The 19,061-nt window shown below is 47.1% G+C and overlaps 1 protein-coding gene across 6 annotated transcripts in view; it reads right to left on the bottom strand.

The window, feature by feature from the left end:
- Positions 1-14,545, bottom strand: part of LOC141089479 (lysosomal acid lipase/cholesteryl ester hydrolase-like) — a 77,747-nt gene extending 63,202 nt beyond the window's left edge. For 5 of the 6 annotated variants that reach the window (XM_073575916.1, XM_073575919.1, XM_073575918.1 and 2 more), the window contains exons 1-2: positions 14,464-14,545; positions 276-375 (exon numbers count right to left, since the gene is read on the bottom strand). The gene's annotated coding sequence lies outside the window, so the exon portion shown is untranslated. The remainder of the gene's footprint in view (positions 1-275; positions 376-14,463) is intronic. The other variant, XM_073575917.1, reaches the window with a different exon arrangement.
- Between the last annotated feature and the right edge of the window lie 4,516 nt (positions 14,546-19,061).

Raw genomic sequence — 19,061 nt, 5'->3', positions numbered from 1 at the left:
CCGGCTCTCCTTCTTTTCACCGCACCATACCGGATTTGCAACGCCGGATGTGTGAAAGAGGCCTTAGTCTTTATCTTGCTGTATACCTTGGCATCCTGCAGCACAAGGTCATAGTATGCTGTCTGCGATTCCCCAGTAAGGTACAGAGCTCGGAACTCTGACCATTGCTCTGAGGACAGTTTCTCCCTGTCTGCATCCTCTCAAAGACCGTCAGGAAAGCCTCAAAATTGTCCTCCAATAATTTTCTACAAGACCTCTCATACTGTTCTCCTCACCTGCATACCGTCCTTTTGGATGAAGGAAAGTCACATCTCTCTGGCCCGGGCAACTTCTATCTTTAAATTGTAATAACTTGTGCTCTTTGGGACTTGCTGCCTGGAATCATAACACCAATTGTAGAGGGTTCACTTTCTTGGGTAGCCACTTGTGAGACGAAGCCACAGTGTTTTTTTTTTTTTATTAGAATAGTGTTTATTTCCACTGGTTGTACAGTATCGAAAACAAAACTATCTATTCTCTTATTTCTAAACATTGTTTTTTGGTGATTCATTTGTATCCCCGTTCATACTGCACCCACACACACAAATGATACACCATTTTTTAAGGTAAACTTGCCCCTTCAGCAAGAAAATAGCCAAACAAAGCACACATCCATGATTTGATCACAAAATACAGTTTAAACATTAATTTTCATAAACCTGCAATAAGGAAATATGACCTGCAGGTGGAACCACAGTACCCCAAAGCACACTACCAACACATTTGTAAACATGCACTGCTTTTTGGCTGATTACTTCGTCCCACACACTCATATAATACACCATTTCAAAGGTAAACTTGCTCCCTTCAACAAGAAAACAGCCAAACAAACCAAACATTCACGATTTTATCACTAAATACAGTTTCTTTTCTTTTCAATGATCTTTTTATTGATTAATCAAAAGATAACACCACATAGAAATAACCAATTTAAGGTAACATGGATTGTAATGGTGTAAAACATTTAGCAAATGCAAAATATTTTCATTTATGAAAGAGTAGAACAAACAATAGAGATGAGGGGGGAAGAGAGCGGTAAAGAAAATGGGGGAAAGAGAGAAGGAAAGAGAGGCGGGGGGAGGGAAAGTAGAGGTGAGAGAGAGAGAGAGGGCAAGTGTTCCGAAACATCACAGACCAAGTTTCGAGTTAATCAAATATTGATACTTGTAGAGGCTCGAGGGTAGATCTATACTTACTCCAGGAGCACCAGTTCTTTTCAAAAAATAACTGTGAATGGTTCACCGAGGCAACAATCTCAGTCATACGATATAGTTGGTCAATTTTTGTCAGCAGTTGATGAGAAGTGGGTATCTGGGTTGTACCCCAGTAAGTCGGGATTAGGAGTTTGGCTGCAGCTATAATATTGTGGACTAAGGTGGGAGCCTTCTTTTGTTTGAAGTATATAGGGAGGTTCAGCAGAGCCGTCTCAGGTGTCAGCGACACTGGGGACTCTGCGATATCTCTGATGAATTTCTCTGTTGCTGCCCAAAAGGGTCGGAGGACAGGGCAAGTCCACCATATGTGAAGGTAGTCACTCCCCTCATCCTCGCAACACCAACACCTAGCCCGAGCTCCCGACCGTCAGGTACAAGTCTGTGCCGGTGTAATGTACCATCGTGTAACTATTTTAAAAGCGTTTTCTTGGGTTTTCACGCAGCTCATTGGACCGTGCGAATGCATATAGATATGGTCTATTTGTGATTGTGTGAATTTGTATCCTAGGTCTTTTTCCCAGAGGGCAATGTATGCTCTTTTCAGGGATAGGTCTTTAGATAAGAGTGTTGGTAAATTGTAGAGAGGACCTTAGTTGGTCTTGATACTCTGGAGCAGAGAACTTCATATGGTGTAAGCTGGCATGGATTATCTGGGCAATATTGTATACGTTTCAATAGCTAGAATTATAGCGGAGAAAAGTGAAGCTCGAGGAGGCCAAGAGATCACTCAATTCAGTCAGCGGAAGAGTGCCCCATCCGCTATTATCTGATTAATGGAGATTTGTCTCAATTTCTGGGCTAGGTCACCTCCCTCCCTTAATGCGTCCAGAGATGGAGACAAGGCGTCGGATAGTTTCAATAGTGGGTACGAGGGGGGTACCAGGAGGGTGTGGAAGCTCGACCAAACCCTGAGCAAAGCCAGAGAGAGAGGGTTGTTGGGGGGGGGAAGGGATTCCATCCCCTAGTATATGTCAACAGTAGAGACCTAAGGGGTATAGGAGATAGAATGTTTTCTATGTTGACCCAATGTTTGTCACTAGAATTCCTAATCAGGTCCACTGATCGAGAAAGCACCGCTGCATAGCAATAGCTTTTGATGTCAGGGGCTCCCATTCCCCCTCTGTTTTGGCATGATTGTGTGTGCGAGTTAATGCGGGGTCTTGTGCCCCTCCAGATGTATTTGAAAAATAAAGAGTTCACTCTAGCGAGGAAATAGTTTGGTACATGGATGGGTAGAGTTGAGAATAGGTATGTGAATTTGGGAAGGATCAAGCTTTTTAGGAGATTCTTCCTTCCCGTCCATGACAGAAAAAGGTCTCTCCACGATTTAATAATGGACTGCACCCTGTCCAGTAAGGGATAATAGTTAAGCTGGAAAAGTTCTTTATCAGATCTAGCTAATTTTATACCTAGGTAAGTAAAATATCTACTAGGCCAGGCAAAAGGGTAGAGCTCCTTCAATCCAGCGTGTGGGCCGGCACGTTTAGGTCTAGAGCTTCCGATTTTGACGTATTCACCTTAAAGTTTGTGAGGTTGCCATATTCCTCAAGTATTCCCAGCAAGGCAGGAAACCCTCGTAGCGGATTCGTCATCAAAACCAACAAGTCGCCAGCAAAAGCCACAGACTTATGGTGATTATTACCAATTTTGATGCCCTCAAGCTCTTTTACTTTGCTGGATTGCACACAACAACGGCTCCATTGCTAGTATGAAAAGGATCAGAGAAAGACATCCTTGTCTTGTTCCGTTTTGGATGGTGAATGCATCTGTCAGGGAACCATTGACTCTAATACGTGCAGTAGGGTCTCTATACATTTTCATAATGGCCAAAACTAATGGTAAGGGGAAGCCAAAGCAGGTCAATGTCTCTCCCAGATAAGCCCAGTCCACCCTGTCAAACGCCTTTTCAGCGTCAGTCCCAAGAAGCCTTGGTGGAAGATTTTTTTGTTTTGCAAAATGCATGAGATGTATTTTGCATGTGTTATCCCTTCCCTCTCTCCCCCCCACAAAGCCTGTTTGGTTTAACGAGATTCATTCTGGCAAGAATTTTGCGATTCTTCATGCAATCATACTAGCAAACATCTTTAGGTCAACGTTTAACAAGGAAATCGGTCGATAGCTGCTGCATAATTCAGCATCTTTACCTTCCTTGTGTATTAATGAGATTCTGGCTTCCAGAGCCTGAGTAGGGAAAAAGCTATCTCCTAGCATAGAATTGCACACATTTAACAGTCGTGGTAGGGGGATCGAGGGGAAGGATTTGTAATAAAAGGAGGAAAGGCCATCAGGGCCCGGTGCCTTCCCCGACGGGCATCTCGACAGGGTGGACCGGAGCTCGTCCAACCGAAAAGGTTTGACTAACCGCTGCTGCTGTGAATCCGAGAATTTTGGTAATCCCAGACGGGTCAGGAAGGACACTATGGAATGTCTCCTCCTGGTCAACTCCTGGGAGGACTCAGGTGGACGCAAATTATAAAGTTGCTTATAATAGTTTAAAAATTTTGATTTTATCTGGTCATAGTCAAAGGTGCGCGTACCTCTCGGATTTTTAATCGAGTGAATATATGTGTGAGCTTGACGTTGTCGTATTTTTGAGAGCATGAGTTTAGGTGCCTTGTCCCCATGTACAAACATTTTGGTCTGCCAGGAGGAATAGCATTTTGCAGACTGTAAGTTAAGGATATCTTTTAGGTGTTGTTTTTTCTGGGATAATTGGGCTAGTGTTTGAGATTCAGTTTGTTTTTTATGTTGAGCCTCAAGATCGGCTATTTCAGCATATAAAGTGTTTATCTGTTGTTGTTTTTGTTTGTGTAGGTAGGAGGAGATTGATATCAATTCTCCTCTGATAACTGATTTGTGGGCTTCCCATAGGATCGGGGCTGACACCTCCCCATTGTCGTTTTGGTCAAAGTAATGGTTAAGTGTCTTGGTTATACGGTCACAAGTTGAGGGAGTGTTCAGAACCGATTCGTTAAGTTGCCAAGATCTACAGGGAGCAAAGGGTTTGATCAATGTCATTTCTAAAGTTACTATTGAGTGATCTGAGAAAACATTAGGTAATATGTTGGACCTTTTTGCATTAGGAAGGTAGTTTTTAGGTATAAAGATATAGTCTAGTCTATGGTAGGACCCATGAGGGTGTGAGTAAAAAGTAAAGTCTCGGTCATTTGGGTGTAGGTATCTCCAAATGTCTATTATTTGTGAAGAGTGGATCCGTTGTTTTATTCTACTAAGATCTCTGAGTGAAATTGCGCTTTTCTTTTTCGTTGTGTCTATTAATGGTTCGAGTGCAACATTTAGGTTGTCACGGCCCCCGGCCTTGCCATCACGGCCCCCAGACCCCCTGTCACGCTCCCATCCCGGCGTCCCAGTGCGCGCGGCTATACTTACCTCGCCCGGCAGCCGCGCTCCCTCCAGCCTCGGCGTCGGCGTCTCTCTCCGTCCGGCCCGCGGCTGGTGACGTCACCGCAGGCCTCGCGCATGCGCCGTAGGCCGCGGCCGGCTCTCCACAGATGAGCTGTCTCCGGCGGTGCCCTGCCCCGATTGCACCGCCGGACCAATGAGGGCACAGCGGCAGCTATATCAGGCCGCCCTCCCCTAGTGGAGGCGCCTGACCGTGGTTGTTTCTTGCAGCACCTTAGGCCCTGTGTTCTCGCCTGGCATCAGGCTCCCTGCCTAATCTCTGTGTTTCGCTCCAGCTCTGCTCCTTGTGTCCGTGCCTGCTCCAGTCCCTGTATCCGTGCCTGCTCCAGTCCCTGTGTCCATGCCTGCTCCAGTCCCTGTGTCCGTGCCTGCTCCAGTCCCTGTGTCCATGCCTGCTCCAAGTCCTGTGTCCGTGCCTGCTCTAGTCCTGTGTCCGTACCTGTTCCAGTCCTGCCTACCGGTGTCCGCACCTGCTCCAAGTCCTGTGTCCGTACCTGCTCCAAGTCTTGTGTCCGTACCTGCTCCAGTCCTGTGTCCGAGCCTGTTCCAGTCCTGTCTCCGTACCTGCTCCAGCTCTGCCTACCCGAGTCCGTACCTGCTGTCAGCCTCAAGCCTTGCCTACACGGGCCTCAACCTGCTGTCCTGTTCTAGTCTAGGCTACCAGTGTCTGTTCCAGCTGTCCTTACGCAGTCCTTCTTCCCGTCTGCAGCTCTGTGATCCATTCCGAGCCGCCCCTCTTGGTTCCGGCTGCCGTGGCATTCGAGTCTCTGGACTTGCGGCAAACGGTCCCTGTATAGGGGTCGGCCACACCTGGTTACTCGTCCGGGGCCCCTCGGTGCCACGGTCCAGAGGGTCCACTCCAGGGAATTCCGCCTTGCCGTATGCGGTGCTAACAGTACGGTCAGGCCATGGATTCCGCCGGTGTTTCAGCTCCCGGTCAAAAGGAGTTCCTCTTTTTACGGGAGAACCAGGGGCCCATCATGTCGGTCATGAAGGCCATGGAGTCCCGCCTGTCCGCTCTTCATGCGGCCAATCCGGGGAATGCCGCTGAGCTGGCCGGCCTCCAGCAGGAGTTGAGCCAGCAGCAGGACGCTCAGACCCATATTTTGTCTTATATGGCCTCGGTAGACAGCCGTCTGGGGAGATCTCCAGTCTGCCGCCGCGGTCTCGGCCGCCATCCCCAGTCCCGCTCCGTTTCCCTCTCCTCGCCTTGCCAAACCACCCCGATACGGTGGGGACCCCAAACAGTGTAGAGGGTTCCTAAACCAGTGTGGCTTGCATTTCGAGCTTCAGCCTCACCAGTATCCCTCCGATAGGGCCAAAGTGGCCTTTATCATGTCCCATCTGGAGGGAGAGGCCTTATCCTGGTTAAATCCGCTCTGGGAGAGGAACGATCCCATAGTCTCTAACATCCCGGTTTTCCTGGACACCTTTCGTAAGGTGTTCAATGAGCCCAGACGGGTAGCCTCGCTTACTGAATCACTTTTCAACCTCCACCAGGGCACCCTGACAGTTGGTCAATACGCCATTCGGTTCCGCACCATGTCCTCCGAATTGGGTTGGAATAATGCGGCATTGGTCGGGGCCTTTTGGCGTGGGTTGTCGGGCAGAATTAAGGATGAGTTGGCGGGGCGGGATACTCCCACCACCCTCGAGGACCTCATCTCCCTGGCCACTCGAATAGACCTCCGGTTCCAGGAGCGCGCCCGAGAATCGGCGAGGGACAGGAGGCCCATTAGGCCTGCCCCGACCGCTAGTCGGTCCTTTAATCCACGCTCGCCTGGTCCTGTACATACTCCGCCTCCTGAGCCCATGCAGGTGGATCGGGTCCGGATGGCTGAGAGACGTCAGAGGGAGAGACGGGAGCAAGGTCTTTGTCTTTATTGTGGGGGAGCATCCCACTTCATCCGCTCTTGTCCTGAGAGACCGGGAAACTCTTCCACCTAGGCCAGGTAAGAGAGGCCTTCCTAGGTGATTATGATTCCTCTCAGGCCCTCACACTTTCTGTTCTTCTACTTTCAGGGGAGAGGCGTGGGTCCGAGGTGGCCTATGTGGATTCGGGCTCAGCAGGCAACTTCATCTGGCGTGAAGTTGTGGACAAATATCGTATTCCCGTGGTCACCCTGAAGAACCCCAGGATTATCGCTTCCGTTGACGGCCGACCGCTACTGGAATCCATCACCGCGGTCACAGAGGAAGTTGTCTTGCAAGTTGGCGCTCTCCACCGTGAAAAAGTGGCCTTCTACGTGTTGCCCGACTTGTCTCATGCCATTCTACTTGGTCTCCCGTGGTTACGGACACACCAGCCGGTACTCAACTGGTCGACCGGGGAGGTCTTGCGCTGGGGAGATCCGTGTCATGGTCGCTGTCTGAACCCCATTCATCCAGTGGTTCCCGTCCGCCCACCTCAGGAGCTCTCTGGGCTTCCCTCAGCCTATTGGGTTTATGCAGACGTTTTTAACAAGAAGGAGTCGGAGGTCCTTCCACCATATCGGCCCTTCGACTGCCCGATCGAGCTAATCCCAGGTTCTACTCCTCCCAGGGGCAGGATCTACCCGCTGTCCCCTGCAGAATCCGCAGCCATGTCTGAATACGTCACGGAGAACCTCGCCAAGGGATTCATTCGGAAGTCTTCGTCTCCTTTAGGCGCCGGGTTCTTCTTTGTTAAAAAGAAGGACGGTTCGCTGCACCCATGTATCGATTATAGAGGATTGAACAACATCACTATCAAAAACCGGTACCCACTCCCTCTTATCCCGGAGTTGTTTGACCGTCTCAGAGGGGCACGCATCTTCTCCAAATTGGACCTCAGGGGGGCGTACAACCTCATCCGCATCCGTGCCGGCGATGAATGGAAGACCGCCTTTAACACCCGTGACGGTCATTATGAGTACTTAGTGATGCCATTCGGTCTGTGCAATGCCCCTGCGGTGTTCCAGGAGTTCGTCAATGAAATCTTTCGGGATCTTCTGTACTCCTGTGTCGTAGTATACCTGGATGACATCCTGGTCTTCTCCTCAGATCTTCCATCCCACAGGAGGACTGTCCGCCTTGTTCTTCGGCGTCTTCGAGAGAATCGTTTATATGCCAAAATGGAAAAGTGCCTGTTCGAGCAGACCTCACTGCCTTTTCTGGGCTACATCGTCTCCAATGCTGGGCTGCAGATGGATCCCGAGAAACTGTCCGCCATTCTCAAGTGGCCTCGCCCCGTTGGCTTAAGAGCCATTCAACGTTTTCTGGGGTTTGCGAACTACTATCGGCAGTTCATTCCGCATTTTTCCTCACTCTCCAAGCCGATCTCGGCCCTTACCCGAAAGGGGATCTCTGCTAACTCTTGGACACCCGAAGCCGAAGAGGCCTTCCAGTTGCTAAAACAGGCTTTTTCCACGGCTCCCGTGTTGATCCGTCCTGAGAGCAGCAAGCCTTTCGTACTAGAGGTGGACGCTTCCTCGACTGGCGCCGGGGCTGTCTTATCCCAGAGGACCGGTTCGGGCCGCCTACGCCCCTGTGGATTCTTCTCCAGAGCCTTCTCCCCTGCTGAGTGTAACTATTCGATTGGCGACCGCAAGCTTTTGGCCATCAAATTGGCATTGGAGGAGTGGCGTCACCTTCTGGAAGGAGCAGTTCACCCATTTGTTGTTTACTCTGACCACAAAAATCTAGCCTACCTCCAGACCGCCCAGAGACTCAATCCTCGACAGGCTAGATGGTCCCTGTTTTTTGCTCGCTTTGATTTCGAGCTGCACTTCCGCCCTGGAGACAGGAACGCTAAAGCCGATGCTCTATCCAGAGTCTTTCAACCAACTGAGTCTGGGGAGGAACCTTCCCATGTTATCGAGCCTACGAGGGTAATCACAGTGCCCCCGTTGTCTTTGCTTTCTCCACCTCTGGGCAAGACTCTCGTGCCAGAGAACGTCAAGCGGAGAGTTCTTCTGTGGGGGCATTCCTCCAAAGTGGCTGGTCATGCCGGAATTGGGAAGACCCTGGCTCTCATAACGCGGTATTACTGGTGGTCCACTCTTCGTCAAGATGTGGCAGACTTCGTCGCCTCCTGTTCCTCCTGTGCTAGGAATAAGACACCTTGTCGTCCTCCATTTGGCCTGCTGCTTCCCTTGCCGGTACCGAAGTCACCTTGGGAGAATATCGCCATGGACATTATCACGGATCTGCCCCGCTCGTCTGGCTGTACGGTGATTCTTGTGGTGGTGGACCGCTTTTCTAAAATGGCGCATTTCATTCTGTTAAGCGGCCTTCCTTCTGCACCCGGATTAGCCAAGATCTTCGTCCATCAGATTTTAAGACTACACGGTCTACCTCAACTAATTGTCTCTGATCGTGGAGTACAGTTTACGGCTAAATTTTGGAGAGCGCTTTGCAAACTTCTGGATATTTCCTTGGATTTTTCATCTGCCTATCATCCGCAGACCAATGGGCAAGTGGAACGAACTAACCAGACCCTGACTGCATACCTTCGGCATTTCTCCAATGCCCACCAGGATAACTGGGTTGATCTGCTTCCTTGGGCGGAGTTCGCCTATAACAATCATGCCGGCGAACCCTCTACTAAATCGCCCTTTTTTGTGGTATTCGGCAAACATCCTAACATACCTCTTCCTGTCACCCCAACCTCCGAAGTACCGGCAGCCAACTCCCTGTTCCAGGAATTCTCTGAAATCTGGTCCGAGACCAACTCCGCCCTCAAAAGGGCCAGCGAGCGAATGAAGAACCATGCAGACAAGAGAAGGCTGGATCCTCCACCGTTTCACATTGGGGATAAGGTCTGGCTTTCATCCAATTACATCCGACTAAAACTACCCTCTTACAAGCTGGGCCCCCGGTACATAGGTCCTTTTGAGATCCTGGAACGAGTCAACGAAGTCGCCTACAAGTTGAGGTTGCCTGCTTCGCTCCGTATCCCGAACACCTTCCATGTCTCTCTCCTGAAACCTGTGGTCCTGAATCAGTTCCATCCTTCACCTACTCCAGCCCCTCAGCCGGTGGGCTCGGATGACACTTTCGAGGTAAGGGATATTCTCGCCATGAGGAGAGTTAGAGGGAAGACCTTTTTCCTTGTTGACTGGGAGGGTTTTGGTCCTGAGGAGAGATCCTGGGAGCCCCGGGAGAACATCAACTCCCCCCACATTCTCAGGAAATATTTTGCCAACCGCAGCAGGGGGCGGCTTAAGGGGGAGGGTACTGTCACGGCCCCCGGCCTTGCCATCACGGCCCCCGGTCCCCCTGTCACGCTCCCAGCCCGGCGTCCCAGTGCGCGCAGCTATACTTACCTCGCCCGGCAGCCGCGCTCCCTCCAGCCCCGGCGTCGGCGTCTCTCTCCGTCCGGCCCGCGGCTGGTGATGTCACCGCAGGCCTCGCGCATGCGCCGTAGGCCGCGGCCGGCTCTCCACAGCTGAGCTGGTCTCCAGCGGTGCCCTGCCCCGATTGCACCGCCGGACCAATGAGGGCACAGCGGCAGCTATATCAGGCCGCCCTCCCCTAGTGGAGGCGCCAGACCGTGGTTGTTTCTTGCAGCACCTTAGGCCCTCTGTTCTCACCTGGCATCAGGCTCCCTGCCTAATCTCTGTGTTTCGTTCCAGCTCTGCTCTTTGTGTCCGTGCCTGCTCCAGTCCCTGTGTCCGTGCCTGCTCCAGTCCCTGTGTCCGTGCCTGCTCCAGTCCTTGTGTCCGTACCTGCTCCAAGTTCTGTGTCCGTGCCTGCTCCAGTCCTGTGTCCGTACCTGTTCCAGTCCTGCCTACCGGTGTCCGTACCTGCTCCAAGTCCTGTGTCCGTACCTGCTCCAAGTCCTGTGTCCGTACCTGCTCCAAGTCCTGTGTCCGTACCTGCTCCGAGTCCTGTGTCCGTACCTGCTCCAGTCCTGTGTCCGAGCCTGTTCCAGTCCTGTCTCCGTACCTGCTCCAGCTCTGCCTACCCGAGTCCGTACCTGCTGTCAGCCTCAAGCCTTGGCTACACGGGCCTCAACCTGCTGTCCTGTTCTAGTCCAGGCTACCAGTGTCTGTTCCAGCCGTCCTTACGCAGTCCTTCTTCCCGTCTGCAGCTCTGTGATCCATTCCGAGCCGCCCCTCTTGGTTCCGGCTGCTGTGGCATTCGAGTCTCTGGACTTGCGCCAAACGGTCCCTGTATAGGGGTCGGCCACACCTGGTTGCTCGTCCGGGGCCCCTCGGTGCCACGGTCCAGAGGGTCCACTCCAGGGAATTCCGCCTTGCCGTGTGCGGTGCTAACATAGGTCACCTCCTATAATAAGGAGACCTTCCCTAAAATCGTCTGTTTTTTCAGTGTCGCTAACAACCATTTCAGGAGTTTCTTGTTATGGGTGCACAGACTGCAGATCGTGACTAAATTCCCCGCCAATAGGCCCTTGACCAGTAGATATCTCCCCATAGGGTCAGACAAGAATTTTTGCATCTGAAAGGGCAGCCCCCTCGCTATCGCTACCAAGACACCCCTCGAGCCCGCCTGAGTGGTGGACGCATGGAACCATGAGTCATAGTGAGCTCGCTCAAAATTGGGGATTTTGTTTGGTTTAAAGTGGGTTTTTTGCACTAGCAGAACATCTGCTTTTTGTTTCTTGAGAAGGTCCAGTGTATGTTGCCTAGTGACTGGTGAATTAAGGCCATGTGCATTGAATGTGGCAAAGGTAAATACCTTATCACAAGTATCCATGAGTATGAAGGGGGAGTTGGCAGAAGCCTGTTGGGAAGACGTCCACCGTTGCCTCAGTTGCACCATGATGTCCGGATTAGATAGGTATGAAGGATAGAGAATGAAGGGTATAGAGGGGCACTAAATACCATTTAAGCATTCATTTTCATAAACCTGCAGACTGACAACAGTGAGCACATGGCCTGATTCTAGTCCTAACTATCCAGGTGCAATTAATCAGGGCCTGTAGTGGTAGGATCTAACCCCTAGCCTATCTGGCTTTCCGACAATGCCTTGGTAGCACATGGAATGTCGTAAAATTAATTTCCTCGCCATACATATAAAATAACAGAATCCGTAGTGGATGTCAGTTGTGACAGCCGGGATTGGAGATAAGTCCGATTCAGGTCATTCAGTCTCTTCAATACAACAGTGAATAGCATCCACAACATCCAAACTGTTATACAGACACTGGTCCTATGGATAAGTGCACATTAAGCATTTGCTGTAAATATTTCTGCATCAAAAACTTGTTGTTTGCAAGGAAAAACTGCATAAAAACTGTTAGTTTTTGCGTGCTTTCTTTAATTGTTTTTTTCCCATTTATTAGAATGGGTGAAAAACGGTGCAGAAACGTTAAAACAACTAATATGCTGCAGATGTAAAACTGCTTCAAAGCCCCAAGGAAACTATTAGAAGCATGAGCATTAGATTCCAGAAATCTCATTACTTTGCTGGGACAGTAACGCTTAAAAAACCATGGCAAAAGTGTGATGTGTGAAAATACCCTTATTGGGCAAATTATAATACAATAGCAATGTTAAATACATAAAAATAAAATTAGTACCAATTTAAAAGAAAACAACTTAAAAATTAACCAATAATATTCTTAAAATATAAAAGGATGGACACATTATTGGTGCCGTTGTATATGGATACAACGGCACCAATAATGTGTCCATCCTTTTATATTTTATGAATATTATTGGTTAATTTTTAAGTTGTTTTTTTTTTTTAAAGAACCAGAGCTATAAAATCACTATTTGTTCCAGCTGTACAGAGAGCATATCTATTTATATAATTGCCTTGTAATGTTTTCATTTCCTATTCTGTCCAGATGTCACCGTATCACAGAATTCCAAGCGGAGGAAGTTCACCGACCGCCATATTGGGACACCCAAGTGATGGGTGTCTCAATATGGAAAGTGCTGCTGGTACCAACCTATTTTGCGGTACCACCAGCGGAACACCGTCGCACCACACACACACACACACACACACACACACACACACTCTATACGCCGTGAACACATACTCACACACAGTCACGCAGCCTCTTGCGCGGTACCATCAGCGGAACACCGTCGCACCGCGCCTGCGTGAATTCCGCGCAGGCGCAGTTATTCATTAGGCTGATCCCGGCGGCGGATTCGCGACGTTTCTACAGGCAGAGGAAGCCGGTCACATTAAAGGGGTTTTACAACGAACAAACGTTTGTTTTAAAAATTGGCTGTGTCTGACCGTTTACTGAGCATACCACATCTCCTCGGCAGGGGAGGAAGTAAATGACAATACTGACATTACAGCAGGGGATCACAGAGGATTCATTTTGTGAGGTAAAATATTTCACTGAATGTTTTTAAACAATATTTTACCTCACAAAATGTATCCTCTGCGATCTCCTGCTGTAATGTCAGTATTGTCTTTTGCTTCCTCCTCTGCCCAGGAGCTGTGGTATGTTCTGTACACGGTCAGACACAGACAATTTTTAAAATGAACTTTCGTTCGTGGGAAAACCCCTTTTAATAGAAATTCTTCCTGACATGCTGTGCACTGACTGTTTAGTGATGGGATACACAGGTCATACAAGAGATGACATGAGAGAAGACAGCAGATGGGGGAGAGAGAAAGCACTCAGGAGTGAGACAGAGCACAGGGGGGAGACCGCTCAAACGGGAACACAGCACAGGAAGGAGAGACAGCAGACAAGGGGGATAGCACATGGGGGAGACAGGTCACAGAAGAGGGCACAGATGGGAGAAGTCAGCACATGGGAAAGAGAGAGTGGATAGGTGGGTGAGCACATGGGGGAGAGATTCTCAATGCTGCAAAGCCTGCCCCCATCGTGACATTACCGCCCTGCTATCGCATCGGGCCTCCATCTAGTAATGATGATAAATATGAAATTTTGATATAAAATGAGTCCTGGCTCTCGGAATATGGTGACGCAAGGAAAAGTATTATTTTGTGCACAAGTACGGTAGTAAAATACAGATAAATTTGACCAAACCATAACCTTGCTACAAGAAAAAGGTACGGTAATTTTTGAGGCACACGTGAGATTTTCAATTTAATGCCATTACAATTTTGTACAATAAAGAGCAGTGCCTTGTATTAAAAAAACAAATGAAGAAAAAGCTTATCGCTCTTGGAAAGAATAAAAAAAAATTGCATCTTCAAAACAGTACAAAATTGATTAACTCTACATAAGTAAACATAGCCAATGTATCACAAATGCACCTTTTTTTTTAGCCTAGGTAACGAAAAGACAAAAACATAAAAAACACTATATTCTGAATCATGGTTGCAGAAATCCACATGCATGCTGGAGAAACAACCTAGTATGTATGGAACAGATTTCAAGCCACAGAAATTTCTCCAACAAATCTGCTGCATGTGAACATACTTTTAGCAGCCATTATCCATTACCCAAGACGCACTGAACGGAGGGCCATTGGACACGTTTTAAAGGATTTAAAGACAGTGATATAAATTTAATGCAAAGTGCAACATATATAAAAACATACCATAAAGTAATACTCACAGGGACAACCAGCCCAAGGAGCGCGTTTCGCTAACCATTAAACAATCCCAGTTTTGCAATTTCATTGTAAATCAGGTTAGGAACAGCTCTAATCTACGGCGATGAAGCTTCTCAAAACTTCCAGGGAGGAGAAACCTGCACTTCGGCACGTCTGTTTGAGTCTCCCACCCGCACATCAAGGATGTGATTGAACTGCTTGTATATGCGCTAATCCCACCTAGTCTATATTTATTAATTTATTAGCATTTGCCCAGATAATGGAATTCTTCTATTTATTCTAAAGTGTATCAAGCTAAAACTACTTACTATTGTTACTGAAGCCTACAGCACGGAATAAGAAAAGTTAGATTTCAGAATGAAAGATTATAGTACAAAGGTTATACTGTTCCTATCCCAGCTGAAGCGAAAGTGAACCCATCACACTTCATAATTATATACCAATTATGCCATAAACAATTCAATAAAAAGACTAGGAAATACCATTACAATCATGAAGTCCGTCCAGGAGCCAAAATACGTCACCATCCAAGGTACTGTACTATCATAAATCAATCAAATGTATGTTGGCTGGTTTCTCAACGGTCTCTTGATCATTCCAAGAAGGTCAAGACCACAAAAGTACAGTCATATGTTAAAGTTTGGGCACCCCTATTAATGTTAACCTTTTTTCTTTATAACAATTTTGGTTTTTGCAACAGCTATTTCAGTTTCATATATCTAATAACTGATGGACTCAGTTATATTTCTGGATTCAAATGAGGTTTATTGTACTAACAGAAAATGTGCAATCTGCATTTAAACAAAATTTGACCGGTGCAAAAGTATGGGCACCCTTATCATTTTCTTGATTTGAACACTCCTAACTACTTTTTACTGACTTCCTGAAGCACTAAATTGGTTTTGTAACCTCATTGAGCTTTGAACTTCATAGCCAGGTGTATCAAATCATGAGAAAAGGTATTTAAGGTGGCCACTTGCAAGTAGTTCTCCTATTTGATTCTCCTATGAAGAGTGGCATCATGGGCTCCTCAAAACAACTCTCAAATGATCTGAAAACAAAGATTATTCAGCATAGCTTTTCAGGGGAAGGATACAAAAAGTTGTCTCAGAGATTTAACCTGTCAGTTTCCACTGTGAGGAACATAGTAAGGAAATGGAAGAACACAGGTACAGTTCTTGTTAAGCCCAGAAGTGGCAGGCCAAGAAAAATATCAGAAAGGCAGAGAAGAAGAAAGGTGAGAACAGTCAAGGACAATCCACAGACCACCTCCAAAGACCTGCAGCATCATCTTGCTGCAGATGGTGTCACTGTGCATCTGTCAACAATACAGCGCACTTTGCACAAGGAGAAGCTGTATGGGAGAGTGATGCGAAAGAAGCCGTTTCTGCAAGCATGCCACAAACAGTCGCCTGAGGTATGCAAAAGCACATTTGGACAAGCCAGTTACATTTTGGAAGAAGGTCCTGTGGACTGATGAAACAAAGATTGAGTTGTTTGGTCATACAAAAAGGCGTTATGCATGGAGCCTAAAAAACACAGCATTCCAAGAAAAACACTTGCTACCCACAGTAAAATTTGGTGGAGGTTCCATCATGCTTTGGGGCTGTGTGGCCAATGCCGGCACAGGGAATCTTGTTAAAGTTGAGGGTCGCATGGATTCAACTCAGTATCAGCAGATTCTTGACAATAATGTGCAAGAATCAGTGACGAAGTTGAAGTTACGCAGGGGATGGATATTTCAGCAAGACAATGATCCAAAACACCGCTCCAAATCCACTCAGGCATTCATGCAGAGGAACAATTACAATGTTCTGGAATGGCCATCCCAGTCCCCAGACCTGAATATCATTGAACATCTGTGGGATGATTTGAAGCGGGCTGTCCATGCTCGGCGACCATCAAACTTAACTGAACTGGAATTGTTTTGTAAACAGGAATGTTCACAAATACCTTCATCCAGGATCCAGGAACTCATTAATAGCTACAGGAAGCGACTAGAGGCTGTTATTTTTGCAAAAGGAGGATCTACAAAATATTAATGTCACTTTTATGTTGAGGTGCCCATACTTTTGCACCGGTCAAATTTTGTTTAAATGCAGATTGCACATGTTCTGTTAGTACAATAAACCTCATTTGAATCCAGAAATATAACTGAGTCCATCAGTTATTAGATATATGAAACTGAAATAGCTGTTGCAAAAACCAAAATTGTTATAAAGAAAAAAGGTTAACATTAATAGGGGTGCCCAAACTTTAACATATGACATCAGTCAGTGTCTGGACCCTGCGAAATCCGCGCTGCTGCAGGGGTTTACCGGGGTCCCTAGGGAGAGGAGCTCGTCCCAGCGAGGCTAAGCACTAGCAGGATCTGCACCATGTGACTACCAAGGGGCGGAGCGGGCCGCAGGTATCCCTGTGGGAGCAGGAGCAGAGAGAGATGCTGGCCCAAGAATAAAGACTAACAGCAGATATATCACAAACAGAAGCACCAATGAGTGCTAGACAGGAGGGATGTCAGGGACAGGCTAATGGTCACAACCGTACACACAGCAGAATTACTAGGGGCGTAGACAGGAGAATAACCAGAGACATAGCCAAAGTCAGAAACCAGGAGAAGAGACACACAATACCGAATCAGCAGACAAGCGCACAAGGGGACAGACCGAGTCAGAAGCCAAGATATCAAACACACAAGCAAGCACACGGCACGAGGCACAAATGCACAGGAGTCACTTAAACTAAGCCAAGGGCAAAAGTATAACTGACAGAGAAGCCAGGTAAAGAGTGAGTATAAACACCCCTCCCAGATCCAGAAAGAGGCCATATACACTTAACCCTGCGAGTGCAGGGCCACAACCCTGTCCAAACCACAACAGTACCCCCTTCTTAATGGGGGCCACTGGACCCCAAGCTTCTCCGGGTATCTGGCATGGAAGGCCTGCACCAGACGATTGGTGTACACCAATCTGGCCGGAACCCGATCTATGCGGATTAAACGCTGCGCACACAAGCGCTAATGTGAAATCAGCCTAAGTGCCAGGAGCGGCCACGGACAGCTCCTGGCACTTTAACCCCCAGAACACTGCGATCAAACATGATCGCAGCGTTCCAGAGCCAGAGCCAGAGCCAGTAGACAACACGGCATGACGCGGGGTTCCGATCGCTGCCATGGAGAACCGATGTCGCCATGACGACATCCAGGTCTCAAGACCTGAGAGACTTCCTGTCATGTGCAGTGATGATCAGGAAGTCTCTCATGTCAGTGTATTGAAGCTGCAGTGCTGACAACTTCTCTAGCATGCAGATCTGCATGCTATAGAAGCGATCAGCCTGCACAAAATGAGTGTCCCGTAGTGGGACAAAATGTAAAAATAAGAATTAAATTAAAAAAATTGTTTTAAATTGTAAAAATGTTTAAAAAATAATAAAAAAATAGTAATAAAAAAATCAATATTTATTCCATCAATAAATACATATTTGAATTAAAACCATAAAAAATAAAAATACACATAGTTGGTATTGCCGCGTCCATAACGACCCGACCTATAAAACTGTCCCACTAGTTAACCTCTTTAGTGAACGCCATTAAAAAAGGCAAAAAAACAATGCTTTATCGTCACACAGCCGAACAAAAAGTGAAATAACACGTGATCAAAAAGACGGATATAATTAAATGTGGTACCATTGAAAACGTCATCTTTTCCAGCAAAAAAACAAGCTGCAATATAGCTCCATCACCAGAAAAATCAAGTTAAAGCTCTCAGAATAAACCGATGCAAAAATAATTATTTTTTATATAAAATAGTTTTTATTGTATAAAAGCGCCAAAACATGAAAAAAATATAAATGACGTATTGCTGTCATCATACTGACCCGAAGAATAAAACTGCTTTATCAATTTTACCACACGCGGAACGGAATAAATGCCCCCCAATAAGAAATTCATGAATTGCTGGTTTTTGTTCATTCTGCCTCCCAAAAATTGGAATAAAAAGCGATCAAAAAATGTCATGTGCCCAAAAATGGTACCAATAAAAATGTCATCTCGTCCCGCAAAAAACAAGACCTCACATGACTCTGTGGTTCAAAATATGGAAAAATTATAGCTCTCAAAATGTGGTGATGCAAAACTTTTTGCAATAAAAAGCGCCTTTTAGTATGTGACAACTGCCAAACATAAAAACCGGCTATAAATAGTAAATCAACCATCCAATATCACCCCCTTAATTAGGCAAAAATAATAGAATAAAAAAAAAGTATTTATTTCCATTTTCTCATTAGGGTTGGGGCTAAAATTAGGGTTAGAGTTGAGGCTAAAGTTAGGATTACGGTTACGATTGGTATTAGGGTTAGGCTTGGGATTAGAATTAGAGTTAGGGGTGTGTTAGGGTTAGGTTTGTGGTTAGAGTTATGGTTAGGGTTGGAATTAGGGTTAGGGGTGTGTTGGGGTTAGGGTTGGAGTTAGAATTGGGGTTTTTTCACTGTTTAGGCACATCAGAGGCTCTCCAAACGCGACATGGTGTCTGAACTCAATTCCAGCCAATTTTGCATTGAAAAGTCAAACGACACTCCTTCCCTTCCAAGCTCTGCCATGCGCACAAACAGTAGTTTACCCCCACATATGGGGTATCAGCATATTCAGGACAAATTGCACAACAACTTTTGGGGTCCAATTTCTCCTGTTACCATTGGGAAAATAAAAAATTGGGAAAAAAATGATTTTTTAATATTTACGGCTCTACATTATAAGCTTTTGTGAAGCACTTGGGGGTTCAAAGTACTCACCACATATCTACATAAGTTCCTTAGGGGGTCTACATTCCAAAATGGTGTCACTTGTGGGGAATTTCCACTGTTTAGGCACATCAGGAGCTCTTCAAACACGACATGGCGTCCGATCTCA

This window comes from Dendrobates tinctorius, unplaced genomic scaffold (genome assembly GCF_039654945.1).
Source record: "Dendrobates tinctorius isolate UK_male_01 unplaced genomic scaffold, ASM3965494v1 ptg000046l, whole genome shotgun sequence".
Classification (NCBI taxonomy): Eukaryota; Metazoa; Chordata; class Amphibia; order Anura; family Dendrobatidae; genus Dendrobates; species Dendrobates tinctorius.
The sequence above is the reverse complement of the archived record's forward strand: the minus strand, read 5'-3'. Positions and strand labels throughout refer to the sequence as shown.